This window comes from Haliotis rubra, unplaced genomic scaffold (assembly GCF_003918875.1).
Source record: "Haliotis rubra isolate DU_JTF1 unplaced genomic scaffold, ASM391887v1 Scf1354, whole genome shotgun sequence".
NCBI classification, from domain to species: Eukaryota; Metazoa; Mollusca; class Gastropoda; order Lepetellida; family Haliotidae; genus Haliotis; species Haliotis rubra.
In genome coordinates, this window is record NW_025765286.1 from 78,329 (window position 1) to 98,207 (window position 19,879).

General features: G+C 38.6%; 1 protein-coding gene across 1 annotated transcript in view; it reads right to left on the bottom strand.

The window, feature by feature from the left end:
- LOC124267995 (tyrosine-protein kinase SRK2-like) overlaps nt 1-8,886 on the bottom strand; it is a 52,953-nt gene extending 44,067 nt beyond the window's left edge. The window contains exon 1 of the mRNA XM_046702997.1: nt 8,774-8,886. The gene's annotated coding sequence lies outside the window, so the exon portion shown is untranslated. The remainder of the gene's footprint in view (nt 1-8,773) is intronic.
- Between the last annotated feature and the right edge of the window lie 10,993 nt (nt 8,887-19,879).

Here is a 19,879-nt window from a genome sequence, read left to right on the forward strand (position 1 = left end):
GGGTCCACACAATGACAAACACATCACTTATCATCTGCAAGGTGAAAGGGGTAGCCTAGTGGTCAAAGCGTTGGCTCGTCACGCCAAAGACCCAGGTTCGAATCCCCACATGGGTACAATGTGTGAAGCCCATTTCTGGTGTCCCCTGCCGTGATGTTGCTGGAATATTGCTAAAAACGGAGTAAAACCAAACTCAGTCAGTCAGTGAAAGTAGATACTAATGAAAGGCACATCTAATGATCAAGATATTGGGGAATATTTTCTCCTACAAACTATTCATTTCTAAAACAACCTAGTGTTGGGAACTGGTTAAAATCTCATAATTGATGATTGATTCATTACAACCGACCAATCATCAAAAATAATTGGTTAGCGTCATTTAATTTTTTTTTTCGATGTTTGTTAATGCACAAAAAATATAGAAAAACATGCAGTTCTTTCAGGGTTTTTGCAAATTGCACAAAATGCATTTACAAATTTCACATCTTTAAAGGATGACTAGTATGTTAGGAACATAAATTTTCTGGAGTCTTTAAGATCAATTCAATCATGACTTGGAACGTCCTTATAGTGCTTATGAAATGCAACAAACAAAACCAACCTCGTGAAAAATATCGTTATTGCAAACAAGTGTTTGATTATGAGAAAACATGATCAAATACTTGGTGGTTTAGTTATTGCGACCAATCTTCGATTATTTCTATTAATTGGACCACCACTAAAAGAAAAAACCAAAAAATTCCCCTTAAATTAGCCCTTTGATGTTCTTGGTTTGAATTTATGTATGCATGAAAGCCTAGGGTTTTTATATGTCATAATCCTAATATCGAATGTTTGATATTTAGTGATGGAGAAGATGCCAAGGACCAAGGATTTTCTCAAATTTCAAGCGCTGACAACCATTATGAATCTACTTTAGATACTGACGAAGAACCTACTGAAGTCCTGTAACTTGACGTAAAGACAAAGTGTGGAACGAACACCTGGCTCAGATTGTTTTCAGTTTGTCATGACGAAGTTTAAACTCTGACAACACCAATTCATGCTGAAAGAAAAAGATGGTTGCGATAACAGATTTCTTTTATCAGATTTCTGTGGACATAAATTGTGACTCACAGCTTTAGGGAAATAGTTCTGAATAGAGTAGAAAGACATAAACAAAACCATGTAGACACAGGATCCAACAGGTGACATTCGCAGCATTATTCAGACTCAAGAGAAATAGTCCAAACTGAAACACTCCTATTCAAGGGCAGCAACCAGAGAAAAAACCCACAGCAAATAGATTTTCTACAATTAGATTAGGAACGTGGGGTACCCCTTGTTTTAGATGAACCGAGCAACAAGACAAATATAGGAATGTTGTCGGAAATGCAAAGCCTCTGACAACACAGGTTGAATAAACATCTCTCCTCGTCCACATGATCAGTGAACAGTGCTCTCTACCTAGACTAATGCTCAGTCTCTGAAAACAGTTCAGAGAAACAAATAATGCCATTTCAATTGAAATTTCAGTGAGCTAAAAGATTTATACTGAACTTGAGGAAAATCAAGACTTGCTTCATCTACTGCCTTTGCACTGCATAAAGGGTTGGTAAATAATGTGGCTCATGGACTGAGACAGACTACTCTCTCCTACACACAGACTGTACTCAGTCAACAATGTCCGCGTCACACTCTGCTGCTCGTCGACATGGGAAACTTGTCACGTGTTGTGTATTGTTGGGGCTGGCTGACGCATCAGTCCACTGATGTTTGAAGCTGCTGTCTGTTTGAGATCTGTGGCACCTATGATCTGTCTCATACATCAAGACTTTTAATGACTGAACAGCTCATATGGATGCTCACTGTGTGTGGAATCTGGGGGTGGATAGAAACCGAAACTGATCTAAGGCTTGTCACAGATAACACTTTGTACCAAGTACAATGTATCCTGGTTCATCAAAGTGCTGCATTACCCAGGGAAATCTCCTGGTTTCACAATTTACACAATAATAAAGCACATGGAAAAATGTTTCCTTGAACACAAAATATGACTTTAAGTTAACAACTACTGTGATGCAGGGGTTCAAAAGTCCCATTGCCCGACGCCCGGGACAAGTCAGTTTTCATTTCGGGCAATCAAATAATGGTATCTTACTTGTCCGTGGGCTACTAGATAATTCTCACTTATGGTTTCAAACCGCAAATAAACTTGGATTTAATTTCATATCTGCTCAAAATGTAGCTATTACATTTCGCAATGATAATAAAGTAGAGTTATCTTTCTTTGCTATTTATCACTTTTCAATAAATAGTCCAGTAAACATTAACATCAAAATACCATGTTGATTTCTTCGTTCATAATTACATCATCATAATTATGTCATAAAATCAGGGCAAGTGGAAAATTAGTCAGGACAAGTTACTTTCTTAAAGTCACTTGCCCTGTGGCAAGTGGCTTTTTAAAAAAAAAATTGAACCCCTGGTGATGTCCGTTTCATAGATTTTTGTTCAAGCTGTAGTAAGATCAGCTAATAAATGTCATATGATGTAACGCAGATATGTACTGTCAATGATGCTAAGAGCCAAGTTCAAGTTAGACGATGTTTTGTCATCTGGCCAGTAACAAATGTGGTACTTAAATTCTTACAACCCTGGGTCTAGATTTTTGAACGTTCATAGCCCTAAGAAATCTTTACTTTGATCCTAGCCAATGTGTTATGAATTTGCTTAAGAAGTTCATAGGGCTACAAACGTTTCGAAAATCTAGGCCCTGACTCTCAACAGTAACAGCATCCCCATTGCTGGAAGACAAGAGTTTTACCAATAATTCTGTTTCATGCTTTTGTTGTTGTTTTCAAAAACACTCTGCAACATTCCAGCTACTTCATTTGCCATAGTTAATATTCTGAGCAACATTTGACACTGTCATGTTACAAAGACCCGCCATTAACCAAGTCTCACAACATGACCACCTCATTCATTATGTAACCTGTAACCATGGTAACAACAACCATAGGTAGCTAGTACCAACTCTAACCTGGAATCTGTCGGGTCGCTGTTTCATACCTTGAGTCACATTATGACACAGTGACATCAAAAAGTGATTCAGTCCCGGGTCAACTTCCAGTATGTGCTAAAGTTCAAAGTTCTAAATCTGCAATAATTTGGACATGACATGGACACAAAACACATAACCAGTTCACAAACTACAGGAACAAGTGGAGTGTGGGGAAAAGTTTTATCAAATTCATAATAATTGAATAATTTATTAATTTCTCAAGGCCGTAACTTAACCATTGAACAATACTAAAAATACAAGGCTGATGTGTCACATAATGACAAGACCGGAAATTTAACAAATAAACATTAAACCAACAAAATTTCCTGGCTCCAGAATGATTCACGTACGGAACAGAAACAAGTCACCTCAAGCTGTTTAACTTTCAGTATGTTCCGACTGCTGAATTGTTTTCACACTTCTTAACCTCTCTAATGGTTACATTTTAGAATAAAGCACTGCAAAGACGAAAGGTGATTTCAAACAGTCGAGGCTTCATTAAACATCAGATGTATGAACCAATAATTATCTCATTTATTCCTGATACAAGAATATACATTATCATCAAATATTCCTGACATTTTCAAACATACAGTGGTTAAGACAAAAGTAAACACATAATATGTACATTTTCTTGAACTAACTTCAATTACGTGATTGAATGCTGAATTTATTATGCAAACGTTACACAGAATAAAAACTTAATTTTTAAGGTAATCATGTCACCTGCTGAAATGACAATATTTGATCGAGCTTCACTCAAGTTTGACAGAGTCAGGTATTACACAAAATAACATACTTCTTTTCTCCGAATGAGACTAAATCTTAAACTATCAGGCGAACAAAAGATCAATCCATTAGAGCTAAGTTACAACTACGACTAATTATTTTCTGGAAAATGATTTGTTTTATGGACAAAACATGCAGCTTACCACAGAACTGCTTCTGTGAATCTCAAAACTGATTTGTCAATTACATATTAATGTTTTTAAATCTAGCCATGTTAACTACAGGTGAATGTAGCTGAACATCTTCTATAACAGTTAACATAATTTCAGCATGTGAGCTCTGAATTCAACATTTTCTTCATTATCTTTGAGGAATGATGGATAACTGTTACAAAGATTTAGAAATATATAGTTTAAAAATACTCCAGAAAACTAGAGTAAACCTTATTTCATTAAGTCTCAGAGTTTGTACCTAGTCCCGCTTGATGAGACAAAGTTTTAGTTTTATCTAGGTATATTTAGTTAACCTGAAGCACAGAGAATTAAAGCCCTCAAAAACTACTGATCAATGAAGACGAACATCTATGGATTTTTACATGTCCCACACACAGGCCAGCAGACACTTGCAACAATCAACTACCATTCATCTGATTATTTTTTAACGTTTTGCAGCATTTTCCAAGAGTTGTAGATTGGGTTGAATAACTAGAATTTCCATGGTTGATTGAAGGTCACAAAGTATGCCAGTAGTCTCGGTCACGGCAACACGCCTACAAGGTCACACATCATTCATAAAAACCTGTCACCAGTCATTGCATATGGAGAACTCATATGACTAGATAAAGTCAGAGCTACAGATAACTATTTGGGTAATGGAGTAATGTACTCACTTGTGTTCATCTCAATTGGGTATCCTAATTTTCCTTTGAGTAACCAAATATATTGTACCCACCTCACTCAAACTCAATTGGGTATTTTGCCATTTTCCGTTAATTGTAAACATATAATAAAGTTTAAATGTTGGTTTACATGTTTGTTATTTATAGTAGATCAGTAATATGAGAAACAATAAGAAAAACTGCAAATTGCCAAGTTCAGGTGCTGAAATAGAATCTGTCAGTATACCTCAGTTATTTGATCTATCCTCAGTAACCTCCAAGCTAAGATTTGACATTTTGTGTGTACGCATGTAAGATCACATTTATTGAGTATTTACAAAAATTCAAGCGTACTTGTACACATCAGACTTAATAGGAATTGAGTTTTTACATAAATATTTGTGTCAAGTCATCTGGAAATACAACTTGAGGTACATTATAATTTATATGCAGATATGTGATCACCAGAATACCAACAATTATCAACTAATATAATCCATCTTTAAGTTTTGACATCTTGTGTTCTTTGCCCTCATCAATCAAACACTAGCCATGACCTCAGCACTTTCATCATGTTAATCAGCTTCTCCGTTCTGAAGGTGTGTCAGTGAACTCCCATACAGATGGACTTACAACCTGATGTGCTGCAGTGGGTTTTCCCCATGAGATAAAGTGGAATTCAACCATGTGCATCTCCTCTTCATCATAAGCAATGATGTGTTTAAGATTTGAAACTGATTTTGATCAAATCCTTGGAGTTACATGTATTATGTTTATCAAACATATGAAAATTAGTGCTGATATTGATTAAACACAGTAATTATACCTTGGACACTGAACACTGATCGTTGATCCTAGAAAGGGATTATCTAGGATCTGAAACTGAGTGCTGGTATTGATCACACACTGGGATTTATCTAGGATCTGAAACTGGGTGCTGGTATTGATTACATACTGGGATTTATCTTGGATCTGAAACTGGGTGCTGGTATTGATCTCATATAGGGATTTATCTAGGATCTGAAACTGAGTGCTGGTATTGATCACACACTGGGATTTATCTTGGATCCGAAACTGGGTGCTGGTATTGATTACACACTGGGATTTATCTTGGATCTGAAACTGAGTGCTGGTATTGATTACACACTGGGATTTATCTTGGATCTGAAACTGGGTGCTGGTATTGATCTCATATAGGGATTTATCTTGGATCCGAAACTGGGTGCTGGTATTGATTACACACTGGGATTTATCTTGGATCCGAAACTGGGTGCTGGTATTGATCTCATATAGGGATTTAACCAGGATCTGAAACTTGGTGCTGACATTGATCTCACACTAGGATTTATCTAGGATCCAAAACTGGATGCTGGTATTGACCTCGCACTAGGACTTATCTAGGATCCGAAACTGGGCGCTGGTATTGATCACACACTTGGATTTATCTAAGGTCTGAAACAGTGCTGGTATTGATCACACACTAGAATTTATCTAGGATCTGAAACAGTGCTGGTATTGATCTCACACTGGGATTTATCTAGGCTCTGAAATAAGTTCCAATGAAGTCGCGTGGTGGAACGTATGTTATTTGTTGCTTAGAGCCCCACTTACAATATTCCGGTTATATCCTAAAAGTTATGAATGTCTACACCAGACAATCCAGTGATGGACATCAGGAACATTGATTGACATAATTGGTTTAAGTATGAACCTAAAGGACGAAGGAGGGTTAATAAATGACCATGATAACAATAACCGCGAGTTTCCATGACAGTAGCATGTAGCATGATATTTTCCATGACAGTAGCATGAAAATAACCATGACATAACACCATGTTATACATTATCCATGACATAGCACCATGTTACATACATACCACTATACCATATTATACATAACGTTACACTTGAAAATAACCATGACATAACACCATGTTATACATACCACTATACCACCATATTATTACAATAACCACGACTTGACAAAATAACCATGACATAACACCATATTATTATACATACCACTATACCACGTTATACACAACAATAACACGTTACACTTGAAAATAACCATGACAGTTAACGACATGTTATACATAACAATAACCTATCATGACAGAAGCCATAACAACTACCATGGCAGGTTACCTAGTCATATGTCATCTTCAAACTATCTGGCCAGAAATTACTTCTGAAAAGAACTGTTTGACTGGAGAACCATAAAACAATTCATTAAATCATAAAATTCTTTGAATGAAGTTGAATGTTTCCTATAGTATGACTGAACCTTTACTGTTTTTTGCCAGTGAAAAATGGAACTCACTCATATTTACACACAATTTTCCTTCATCGTTTAATAAAATAAAATGTCAATGCTACAGAATATCCCCTGAAAAGATTTCACTGAACAGAGACAATTTAGTGAATGGATAACTAAAACATGAGTGAGGACCCCAGGTGTTCACAAAAAGTAAGCATGTCCTGTGATTTGTCACTTGTGAGTGTTCAATTCAGTATATTGTATTTTTGTATTATGGACCACTAAGTGAGTGAGCATAGTTTTACGTGGCTTTTAGCAACCTTCCAGCAATACTACAGCAGATGACACCAGAAATATTGTACCCATGTGGGCAATAAAGCCAGGCCTTTGATATGATGAGCAAACACTTTAACCACTTGGCTACCCTACCTCCCCCTGAAGACTACTAAAATGTGATATGTACTTCCTGAATATTACTTGCCTAGTCTAACAAACCCTGTTTCATAACTGATCATGACTGACCATTTGTTCAAGTAATAAATTATTTCCACTAAGTTGTGGAAATAGATGACATAGTGAAACAGCATGGAGATAGTCTATCCCATATTTCTCGTCTTAATATAAGACTCGTGGGTCATTTATTTCCTTGTCTGTCAAAACAAATATTATGTTTGTATATTTCTATTTCCTTTTGCAATATGGCTTTGAGATTTACCACCATAGCCACTACAAAAATAACGAAACTAGAAAAAATAACGACATTGATAAGGAAGATACTGATGAAGTTTCAAACTGAATCATTTGACATTCGAATCTCACTGACTTGTTTCTGACTGAGAACCATTACATTTGTGCACTATTTCATTATGAAAATGTCTTGGTCTTCTTGGTTGCTAAGCACTGATTCACAATAATATATATAAAACATGAAGCCAAAATATTTAATACTCTAGTCACCATCAAGTCAATACATCAGACAGCTTATACATAGAACATGTTCTTATCAGCATGTCAAACTGATTCGAAAAAAAACAATCCAGATAGTGAGCAAAGTTTTAGCTTGCAACCTAGCACGAAAAGAATGATGTATATTAATCCTGAGACAAGGCATACAATCTGATAGTGATGCCATTCCTTACATGCCTGTACACCCAGTTTTGATTGTTTTGTTGCCCAGTTATTTTTACTGAATTCAAGCAACTATACCATCTTAAAGGTACATTTTCATAAAAACTTAACATAATCAATTGTATACAAATTTATAATTGTCAGAGATGAACAAGAAAGAAAGTTAACAATTTCATAAGATACTGAACGTCCTAAACATGAGTAGTTGATCTGATCAGTGCTGCAATGTTTATTTACGTAATTATCATTAATAAGTAACAGTGGCTAATTTAAGAGACTGTTTGTTTGTCTTATTATAACCCCGCTACAGATAAACAGAGCGTTAAGCACCTTCAGTGACGAACGTCCTGTTGGGTTAGATTCACCTGTCTGTTTGACGTGGGGAACTTACTGAGCCAGGCTGTACCAGTGAAGGGGCTGGGCTATCTGCTTCAGTAATCACAAGGATTGTCACAATATGAATATTGTAGACACAGACATTTCTCAACAACCTTTCCAGCAAAACAACAAACTCACCCCTCTCATGTAAACTAAAAAACATAATAAGATGTCTTCACCTCAAAATGTCCCCCATCTATCAAACCTTATGATACGGGCATGGCATTCAGTCGAACTTCCCCCAAGCCCGATGTCCCATGTGGGTAAAACAGCATATGATTCAAGTATAAGCACTAAAATGTGAGACAAAAGAGACAATATGTCAGTAACTGTATGCTAGTGGTTTAAATTACCTTACCTTGAAAGAAACTCCACTTTGATAAAGTTTGGCCGTACAGTGGTTGTCATAATTTGAACAAGGAAGTAAGACTGACGACCCTTCTCACAAACGTCACAAACATTCTCGCGAGAGGTCAGGTGCGCATTGAGGATTTCGATTAGATGAACCGGTATAGCGCACAGGATAGCATTCGCATTCGTGTATCTTGGTGTCAGATTAACAAATTAACGTAAACTTGATATGCATGTGTTGTTTAGGTATATATATCACGTTATAATAGAAAATGTCTACATTAAGTTAGTTCCTGGACAGAATTTGTTCATGTTGAGCATAATGTCTGCGCATAGTTTGCGGAAGGGCGGGTTGTACCATACCGAATAGGCAAGCTAATTTACTTCCGGGAGGGGGAAAACTAAACTTTTTAAATGTTGTGAAATCTGCGAGTTTTCATGTAATAATTTCACTGAGATGGTGTGAATATAATGCTATGTCCTCAAACAACATGAAAGCTATGGCTAACATGCAAACATATATCTATGAATGTTAGAACATAATTTGTAAACATATGAGAGCGTAAGTATAGTTTTACGCTGCTTTTAGCAATAATCCCAGCGACGGAGGCCCCAGAAATGGGCTTCACACATTGTACCCATGTGGTGAATCGAACCCGTGACGAGCGAAATCTTTAGCCACTAGGCTACCCCACCGCCCCTGTAAACATGTGAAGTGTTGGCAATTTTGTATTTTAATTCTTCACAAATTCATAAACGCTTTTCTTGTCTGAGGAAGAGACACTTATACACCTTCTGATTATTTCATTGTAAATGCAAGGTTTGGAGATCATATTATGATGTATATTTACATGTTCTTTCATGTTTCGCGAAAACCATATTGTTTAAGCCTTAAAGTAATTAAAATACTGTAGTTCCTTGTACGCCATTATTGAACGTTGAACAAATCAACAAAGAGCTAGTATTGCCTATCAACAACTCTTCAAAATCTCAGAGCGTCTAGCATTGCATATAAGAACACGAATGCATGTAGCAATTATCAACAATACATATATACTACAAATGTGAAAAGCAGCGAATTTTACACCCGGCATAAATTAAGTTAGTCTTTATCAGCCCACGATTGTCCTAAGGGCGACTAACGGTTGGTTGGTAGGTTGGTTTGTGTTGTTTAACGCCAAACTCAGCAATATTCCAGCTATATAACGGCGGTCTGAAAATGATCGAGTCTGGACCAGACAATCCAGTGATCATCAGAGTGAGTATTGATCTACTGGGATAGGATGACGTACACGTGTCAACCAAGTCAGCGACCCTGACCACCTGATCCCGTTAGTCGCCTCTTACGACAATCAGGGCTTGCTGAAGACCAATTCTAACCGGGATCTTCACGTGTCTGGCGACTAACGGGATCAGGTGGTCAGACTCACTGGCTTGGCTGATGTATGTCATCGTATCCCAATAGCGTATATAGACACGATTATGTACAGACAGCCGTGGTCTCGCTGGAAATTTCCAGAATGCAGCATTAAAGAACAAACATAGACGGTGGTCTCGTTGAAGCTGACTTGTATACCAGGGCCTAGATTTTCGAAGCCCTCATAGCGCTAAGATAGTCGTAAGTGCCATACATTAACATTGCCTTACGACTATCTTAGCGCTATGAGAGCTTCGAAAATCTAGGCCTTGAACATTAACTGATACATTGACATTTACTCAATATTAAGTTAGACATTTGCAGTACGTGTCAGCAGTAATTGTCCGTTTAAAGAAACCTTGATGTCGTCATGTTGATACATCACTACCGATATTTATTTAGATATCTATATAATAGCTGTGTAAATCAACTTTAGTGTTTTCTGTTCAATGTTGGTATTGTGCGACTTCATTAATAATAAATTATACTGGAAATTTATGTAGCGCTAAATCCAACCACTAAGTGGGTGCTCAAAGCGCTACAAAATAATAATAATGTTTGAATAGAGTTAATAGTGCAATGAAAAGAGATGCGTTTTAAGATGTGATATTGCTGGAATATTGCTAAAAACGGCGTAAAACCATACTCAGTCAGTCAGTCATTCCACAGCGATGGAGCACAAACACTGAAAGAACGCTTTCCATTTTAGGCCAGTCCATAAGAAAGAGTTTTCAAAAAGAATCTGCTTTCAGATCGCAGTTTTCTGGATGGTTTGTAGGGGGTTAGCAGTTCACTTAGATATTCTGGTGACATTCCTTTTAGACACCTAAATGTGATACAGAGTACTTTAAACGCTATCCTCGCCTCAACCGGAAGTCAGTGTAATGACTTCAGTATCGGCGTAATGTGAGAGTACTTTGGGGCACGTGTAACGATTTTTGCCGTTACATTTTGGACTTTTTGAAGTCTCCTCAGAGATTCTTTACTGATGCCTAGAAGCAAACTGTTCCCATAGTCCAACCTCGAGAGTACCAAACACTGTACTAATGTCTTGGCTGCATCAAGTGATATCAGATGACGAATTTGACTGATACATCTGAGATGATAAAAACAGGTCTTGCACAAATTGTCAACTTGGTAATCCATGGACAACTCGGAGTCAAAATAGACACCAATGTTTCTTACCCGGGATGAGAAGTCTACAACAGAGTTGCCATCAGAAGTTTTAAGTTCTTGGCAGTTGACATCTGAAACTGTTGCTTAGAGCCTACCAACATAGCCTCAGTTTTTCCATCATTAAGTTTCAGTTTGCTACATGTCATCCAAGATTTTATCTCTGATGCACATACACTTGTTTTCTGAAGGGATTCAGCAACTTGTGAAACTTCCAAACTATCAAGGACTTGAGTATCATCAGCATATGAAAAGATTACAAAATCAGCATTACAAAAGAAGACAATATTTTAAATTGTATAGTACTTACTTACTTGTAAATTGTATATGTAAGTCCTTAAATAGCTGCAACTGCTTCAGTGTATCTCGATATTCTTCATGAAGACTGTTTTAAACTTACCAGCAAAATTGTAAATGTTCTGAAGTATGAGGTGAATCATGAGCTTATGTTTCTTTATTTCAGTCGAATATTGCGGGTGCTAAACTTCAAAACAAAAGGGGCCATTTATTACACCTTGTAGTTGTCCTTCCACACGAGCTCAATACCACACAGTCAATGTCAGTAAGGCTGGATTTACACTACGTCCGCATTTTTTTACGCATGCGTTACCGAGTGCGTTTTTTCCAATACACTAGGTGCGATCATCTGCGATATAAGACGGATGAATATAAGATGGAGGAAAAATCCTAGCATCTCTGGCAGTTTCTGTGCATGAGGAAGAGAACAAAACACGGAGATGGTGGGTATATCCCTTAAACCAACAAAGATTACTTGAAAGAGCCCATAATCGTCTTATACGGGAATTATTAGGGAATTAAATAACATCAATCTTTTATGTGTTTTCGAAATATTGAACTTAAATTATGTAGAAAATATTTACTTTCAGACCAACATTGTTCTCTCATACACTCAGGCATTACAAATTCCACATATATAGAATTTGAGCAGTACTGATTTCCCTGGGGAACATAGTTCTGAGGGTTCTGTTGACGTGAACCAAATTGAGCCTCATGAAATATCTGGGCAATTTTATTTTTCATAAGACTTTTAGAAGCATCTTGAAGTAGCTTGTTCTGAGAATAAAATTTATCAAAGGTTTGTCATATTATTGTATATGTTATGCACAGACAGGCGCAGAAACACATTATAAATAATATCTCATAAAAAACACAGCCCCTCTGCAATTGGAATCGCGTGTTTTTATCGAAAGATTAGGAAATAACCTTAACTGATTGTCAACGTGTTGGGGAAATACCTTATTGGAATGACGTCATCAGGGGAATTCCTCATGCGAGTTCATTTGCGTTGCGTCAAAAATAGGAGGCCTGCCTATCTAAATCGCTTCGGATCGCAACGCATGCAAAATTCGCACCTAGTGTATTGTCTAAATGGAAAATGTACTGCTTGCGTTTTTTTCGGACGCAAAGCATGACGCAACGCAGAGAAAATCGGACGTAGTGTTTAATCCAGCCGGGTATGGCCACCGTCTGTTCTGCCCTTAAACGCACAATGGTCTTAAGTCGTCATTACAAATCTGGACCAACACCATCGGTTGTTTTTGTTGTGTTGGTGTAGACGACGTTGCATTTCATCCTATATACACGTTCGATGGGTGACAAATCTAAGAAACAATACGTTAAGGGAGCATTATGCTGTTTTGTTGTCCAGTGAAGTTTGTGAGCACATATGGAACGCAAGGACGTTCACTGCATTAGCTGTGGAGCAACGTGAGAAGGGGTAACTATCCTCACCGTACCATTTATCTGTCAATCTGCCATCGATGCCCGTTAGAGGGGTCTTGTGATGTGCACTGATGCCCTCCCATACCATAAGATGCTCCCACAACCGAATGCAGAACGTTGGACAACAAACGCATCAGCGTAACGCTACATCCGACGTCGATATACACGCTGACGGCCATCACTGCTGTCATTATGAAACCTGTCTGACGGGCTCTTATGTAACCTGAACCTCGGAAGTTGTTTCCACCATAAAATGCGGGCATGTCCTCGTCGATGACGTGGTTGCAAAATTGGACGTGCAGTTGAAGGGGTTTTCGTAATTGTTCCCTTGCAGTCCTGGCACTACTCGGACTAGTCTGTCTCGCTGTGCCTGAACTGCATTGTTTTCCCTTCCGTCCATCCCTTTCTGCAATGCTAATGTCTAGAATTTCCCCAGGTTCAGAATTTCCCACCTCACTGGGACTCATTTAAAAGGAATGCATTTGTAATTATTATCTGGTGAACCAGAGGCATATGATCATCTTGCAGACGTGACGTTACTCATGGACGACCACAAAACACTGTATGGTGTACGATGAACATCTCAACTGCTAGCAACAACATATTGTGCAATCCCAGTTTATGTAGTCCACCAAATGCACGCAATGGCTCATCTATAGATGGGCGTGGCATGGAGTCTACGAGGTTTGACCGTCAACAACGCCGCATTTCACCGTAAAAATAATAAATTTACTGTGTTTGACACGGGAATCGGTCCCACTTGTAATGAGGATGTGTGACGAATGTAAGAGTGGGTGAAGGGGTGAGAATCTCCCCTTTTGTATATTAAATGACCATTGAAACTCTCCTGAAAACGGGTGAAAACTGTGTACCCTCCCTTTCTCAAAACGCTGTATCCGCCCCTGGTAATGTTTACTCATCGGACATTCATGAGTTGACCGGAATGCACGTGTAATTGCTGGACCATCATCGGTAGTGTTGAAAAAGTATTAGTACATGTGTTTATTATTTATAAGGCAATTATTTTTAATGTCAATGTGATGGTGCACGGGATTTGTTTCCCACGCTATGATATATGGATGGCTGTATGCGAAGTTTGCAGCAGAACATGTTTGACATCTCTCTCGCTGATGGCGGCCAAGAAGCAGAACTTGGTCACTCGGAGTTTTAAACTTTATTTCGGTGACTGTTTATATATCTCACAGCAAAAGAGAAAAGCGTGAGACTCCATGACGGGGACCGCTGTGGACCTGGGACATGCGGGGATTGGTGCTTGTGATTTAAACCCATGAAGATCCGGGTTAGAATTTTTCTTCGGTATCCTATGCCTGTCGTAAGAGGCGACTAATGGGGTCGCTGACTTGTTTAACACTTTCATTGTATCCCAGTTGCGTAGATCGATGCTCATGCTGTTGATCACCGGATTGTCTGGTCCAGACTGGATTATTTACAGACCGCCACCACATAGCTGGAATATTGCTGCCACTGACTATTGACCATTGCCGTAGGTTAAATATAGAAAAGATCGAACCCGCCTTTGATGAGTCATTAGTTTACGCTGTACTTCTACACAAAATAATATCTCTAAAACTTATTTCAAAAATATCTTTGTTTAATATGCTTTCCAAAGCAACTTTATTCGTATCGATCAAATAACGCATTATAAAATGGTCGGCTTTTTCATCATCGGGAGACACTGTCAGGTCTGTAGGTTGTGTGAAAGACGGAAAGCAGACGACAAAATCAGGATTGTCCATTTTATTAACCTCTGGCAGCGATGAGTGAGTAAGTGACTTTGGTTTAACGCCGCTTTTAGCAATATTCCAGCAATATCACGGCCGGGGACACCAGAAATAGGTTTCACACATTGTACCCATGTGGGTAATCGAACCCGGGTCTTCTGCGTGACGAGCAAACGCTTTAACCACTAGGCTACCCCACCGCCCCTCTGACAGCGATGAAAAACAAGAATATTTTAAGTTGTGTTGTACTCTGGTTACCGACAGTATGCACATGACGTTATCTACGCAGAACGATAACATGACTCACACCGGAACATGCAGTTTTGTGGATCTGTCGTCCTTTGCGATTAAAGTAAAATGCATTTCCTGCTTGAAACTACATGTGATGTTTGTTATTGATGCAAAGTTCCCTCACCACTGAAGTCTAGTGCCCTCTGTCAGTCAAGGTTTTGTTATGGGTGTGTTTTGGCGATGGCTTAGTTACGATATGAAAACGTTCGTCAAAATGGTCCATGATGCCTGCTATCATGTCGTGATACTGCCTACTGAAAATAATTGAATGATTGAGCTGCATTAATTAATATATTTGGCATCACCTTAATGAACCCTGCTGGCATCATCTTCTTGCACTCGTACTGGAACAGTCTTCTTGTAATCCTGCTGACATCATCTTCTTGTAATCCTGCTGACATCATCTTCCTGTAATCCTGCTGGCATCATCTTCTTGTAATCTTGCTGACATCATCTTCTTGTAATCCAGCTGACATCATCTTCTTGTAATCTTGCTGACATCATCTTCTTGTAATCCAGCTGACATCATCTTCTTGTAATCCTGCAGACATCATCTTCTTGTAATCCTGCTGACATCATCTTCTTGTAATCCTGCTGACATCATCTTCTTGTAATCCTGCTGACATCATCTTCTTGTAATCTTGCTGACATCATCTTGTAATCCTGCTGGCATCATCTTCTTGTAATCTTGCTGACATCATCTTCTTGTAATCCAGCTGACATCATCTTCTTGTAATCCTGCTGACATCATCTTCTTGTAATCCTGCTGACATCATCTTCTTGTAATCCTGCTGACATCATCTTCTTGTAATCTTGCTGACATCATCTTCTTGTAATCCAGCTGACATCATCTTCTTGTTAGCTTGCTGACATCATCTTCTTGTAATCCTGCTGACATCATCTTCTTGTAATCCTGCTGACATCATCTTCTTGTAATCCTGCTGACATCACCTTCTTGTAATCCTGCTGACATCATCTTCTTGTAATCTTGCTGACATCATCTTCTTGTAATCCTGCTGACATCATCTTCTTGTAATCCATCATCTTCTTGTAATCCTGCTGACATCATCTTGTTGTAATCCTGCTGACATCATCTTCTTGTAATCCTGCTGACATCATCTTCTTGTAATCCTGCTGACATCATCTTCTTGTAATCCTGCTGACATCATCTTCTTGTAATCTTGCTGACATCATCTTCTTGTAATCCTGCTGACATCATCTTCTTGTAATCCTGCTGACATCATCTTCTTGTAATCCATCATCTTCTTGTAATCCTGCTGACATCATCTTCTTGTAATCCTGCTGACATCATCTTCTTGTAATCTTGCTGACATCATCTTCTTGTAATCCTGCTGGCATCATCTTGTTGTAATCCTGCTGACATCATCTTGTTGTAATCTTGCTGACATCATCTTCTTGTAATCCTGCTGACATCATCTTCTTGTAATCCTGCTGACATCATCTTGTTGTAATCTTGCTGACATCATCTTGTAATCCTGCTGGCACCATCTTCTTGTAATCTTGCTGACATCATCTTCTTGTAATCCAGCTGACATCATCTTCTTGTAATCCTGCTGACATCATCTTCTTGTAATCTTGCTGACATCATCTTCTTGTAATCCTGCTGACATCATCTTCTTGTAATCTTGCTGACATCATCTTCTTGTAATCCAGCTGACATCATCTTCTTGTAATCTTGCTGACATCATCTTCTTGTAATCTTGCTGACATCATCTTCTTGTAATCCTGCTGACATCATCTTCTTGTAATCCTGCTGACATCATCTTCTTGTAATCCTGCTGACATCATCTTCTTGTAATCCTGCTGACATCATCTTCTTGTAATCCTGCTGACATCATCTTCTTGCAATCCATCATCTTCTTGTAATCCATCATCTTCTTGTAATCCTGCTGACATCATCTTCTTGTAATCCTGCTGACATCATCTTCTTGTAATCCTGCTGACATCATCTTCTTGTAATCTTGCTGACATCATCTTCTTGTAATCCTGCTGACATCATCTTCTCGTAATCCTGCTGACATCATCTTCTTGTAATCCATCATCTTCTTGTAATCCTGCTGACATCATCTTCTTGTAATCCTGCTGACATCATCTTCTTGTAATCCTGCTGACATCATCTTCTTGTAATCCTGCTGGCATCATCTTGTTGTAATCCTGCTGACATCATCTTCTTGTAATCCAGCTGACATCATCTTGTTGTAATCCAGCTGACATCATCTTCTTGTAATCTTGCTGACATCATCTTCTTGTAATCCTGCTGACATCATCTTCTTGTAATCCTGCTGACATCATCTTCTTGTAATCCTGCTGACATCATCTTCTTGTAATCCTGCTGACATCATCTTCTTGTAATCCTGCTGACATCGTCTTCTTGTAATCCTGCTGACATCATCTTCTTGTAATCCTGCTGACATCATCTTCTTTAATCCTGCTGACAATCCTAATCCTGCTGACATCGTCTTCTTGTAATCCTGCTGACATCATCTTCTTGTAATCCTGCTGACATCATCTTCTTGTAATCCTGCTGACATCATCTTCTTGTAATCCTGCTGACATCATCTTCTTGTAATCCTGCTGACATCATCTTCTTGTAATCTTGCTGACATCATCTTCTTGTAATCCTGCTGACATCATCTTCTTGTAATCCTGCTGACATCATCTTCTTGTAATCCATCATCTTCTTGTAATCCTGCTGACATCATCTTCTTGTAATCCTGCTGACATCATCTTCTTGTAATCCTGCTGACATCATCTTCTTGTAATCCTGCTGGCATCATCTTGTTGTAATCCTGCTGACATCATCTTCTTGTAATCTTGCTGACATCATCTTCTTGTAATCCTGCTGACATCATCTTCTTGTAATCCTGCTGACATCATCTACTTGTAATCTTGCTGACATCATCTTCTTGTAATCCAGCTGACATCATCTTCCTGTAATCCTGCTGGCATCATCTTCTTGTCATCTTGCTGACATCATCTTCTTGTAATCCAGCTGACATCATCTTCCTGTAATCCTGCTGGCATCATCTTCTTGTAATCTTGCTGACATCATCTTCTTGTAATCCTGCTGACATCATCTTCTTGTAAACCTGATGGCATGTACTTGTAATCTTGCTGCCATCATCTTCTTGTAATCCAGCTGACATCATCTTCCTGTAATCTTGCTGACATCATCTTCTTGTAATCCTGCTCACATCATCTTCTTGTAATCCTGCTGACATCATCTTCTTGTAAACCTGATGGCATCATCTTGTAATACTGCTGGCATCATCTTCTTGTAATCTTGCTGACATCATCTTCTTGTAATCCTGCTGGCATCATCTTCTTGTAATCCTGCTGACATCATCTTCCTGCAATCATGCTGGCATCATCTTTCTGCAATCTTGCTGACATCATCTTCTTGTAATCCTGCTGACATCATCTTGTTGTAAACCTGATGGCATCATCTTCTTGTAATCCTGCTGGCATCATCTTCTTGTAATCCTGCTGACATCATCTTGTTGTAATCCTGCTGACATCATCTTGTTGTAATCCTGCTGACATCATCTTCTTGTAATCCTGCTGACATCATCTTCTTGTAATCCTCATGGCATCATCTTGTTGTAATCCTGCTGACATCATCTTGTTGTAATCCTGCTGACATCATCTTGTTGTAATCCTGCTGACATCATCTTCTTGTAATCTTGCTGACATCATCTTGTTGTAAACCTGCTGGCATCATCTTCTTGTAATCCTGCTGACATCATCTTCTTGTAATCCTGCTGACATCATCTTCTTGTAAACCTGATGGCATCATCTTCTTGTAATCTTGCTGGCATGATCTTCTTGTAATCCTGCTGACATCATCTTCTTGTAATCCTGCTGACATCATCTTCTTGAAATCCTACTGGCATCATCTTCTTGTAATCCTGCTGACATCATCTTGTTGTAATCCTGCTGACATCATCTTCTTGTAATCCTTCTGACATCATCTTCTTGTAATCCTGCTGACATCATCTTCTTGTAATCCTGCTGACATCATCTTCCTGCAATCATGCTGGCATCATCTTTCTGCAATCATGCTGGCATCATCTTTCTGCAATCTTGCTGACATCATCTTCTTGTAATCCTGCTGACATCATCTTCTTGTAATCCTGCTGACATCATCTTCTTGTAATCCTGCTGACATCATCTTCCTGCAATCCTGCTGGCATCATCTTCTTGTAATCCTGCTGCAATCCTGCTGAAATTGTAATGTCCTAATAATTGCTGGTGTAATTGAAATCACCAATAGCATCATCTTGCAATCACCCAGATAGCATCATCTTGCAATGATGATGCTAGTATAATCCTCTCTCAGTCCTCCTTGAAATAAGATTTACTAGCAAGTACCCAATACTGGTGTACCATGCAACAGTCCTGCTGCTATCACTATTTTACAACCATCATGCTTGTCAACAGCTTGTAGTGATTCTGACAATGAAACCACTACGCTGGTATAAGCAATTAGTAGGTTGGTTTGTTGTTTAACGCCAGCTTTATGGCGGATGTCTGTAAATAATTGAGTCTGGACCAGACAATCACTGAATTGTCCAAAGTCGATTATTTGCAGACCTCCACCATATAGCTGGAATATTGCTGAGAAATCCTCCTGCAACTGTATATGGTTTGCAAATATTCAGCCAGTGTCAACCATTACCAGCTTCCTATATTGTTATGATGTCTTTGCAATCAACCCAACAGTGTT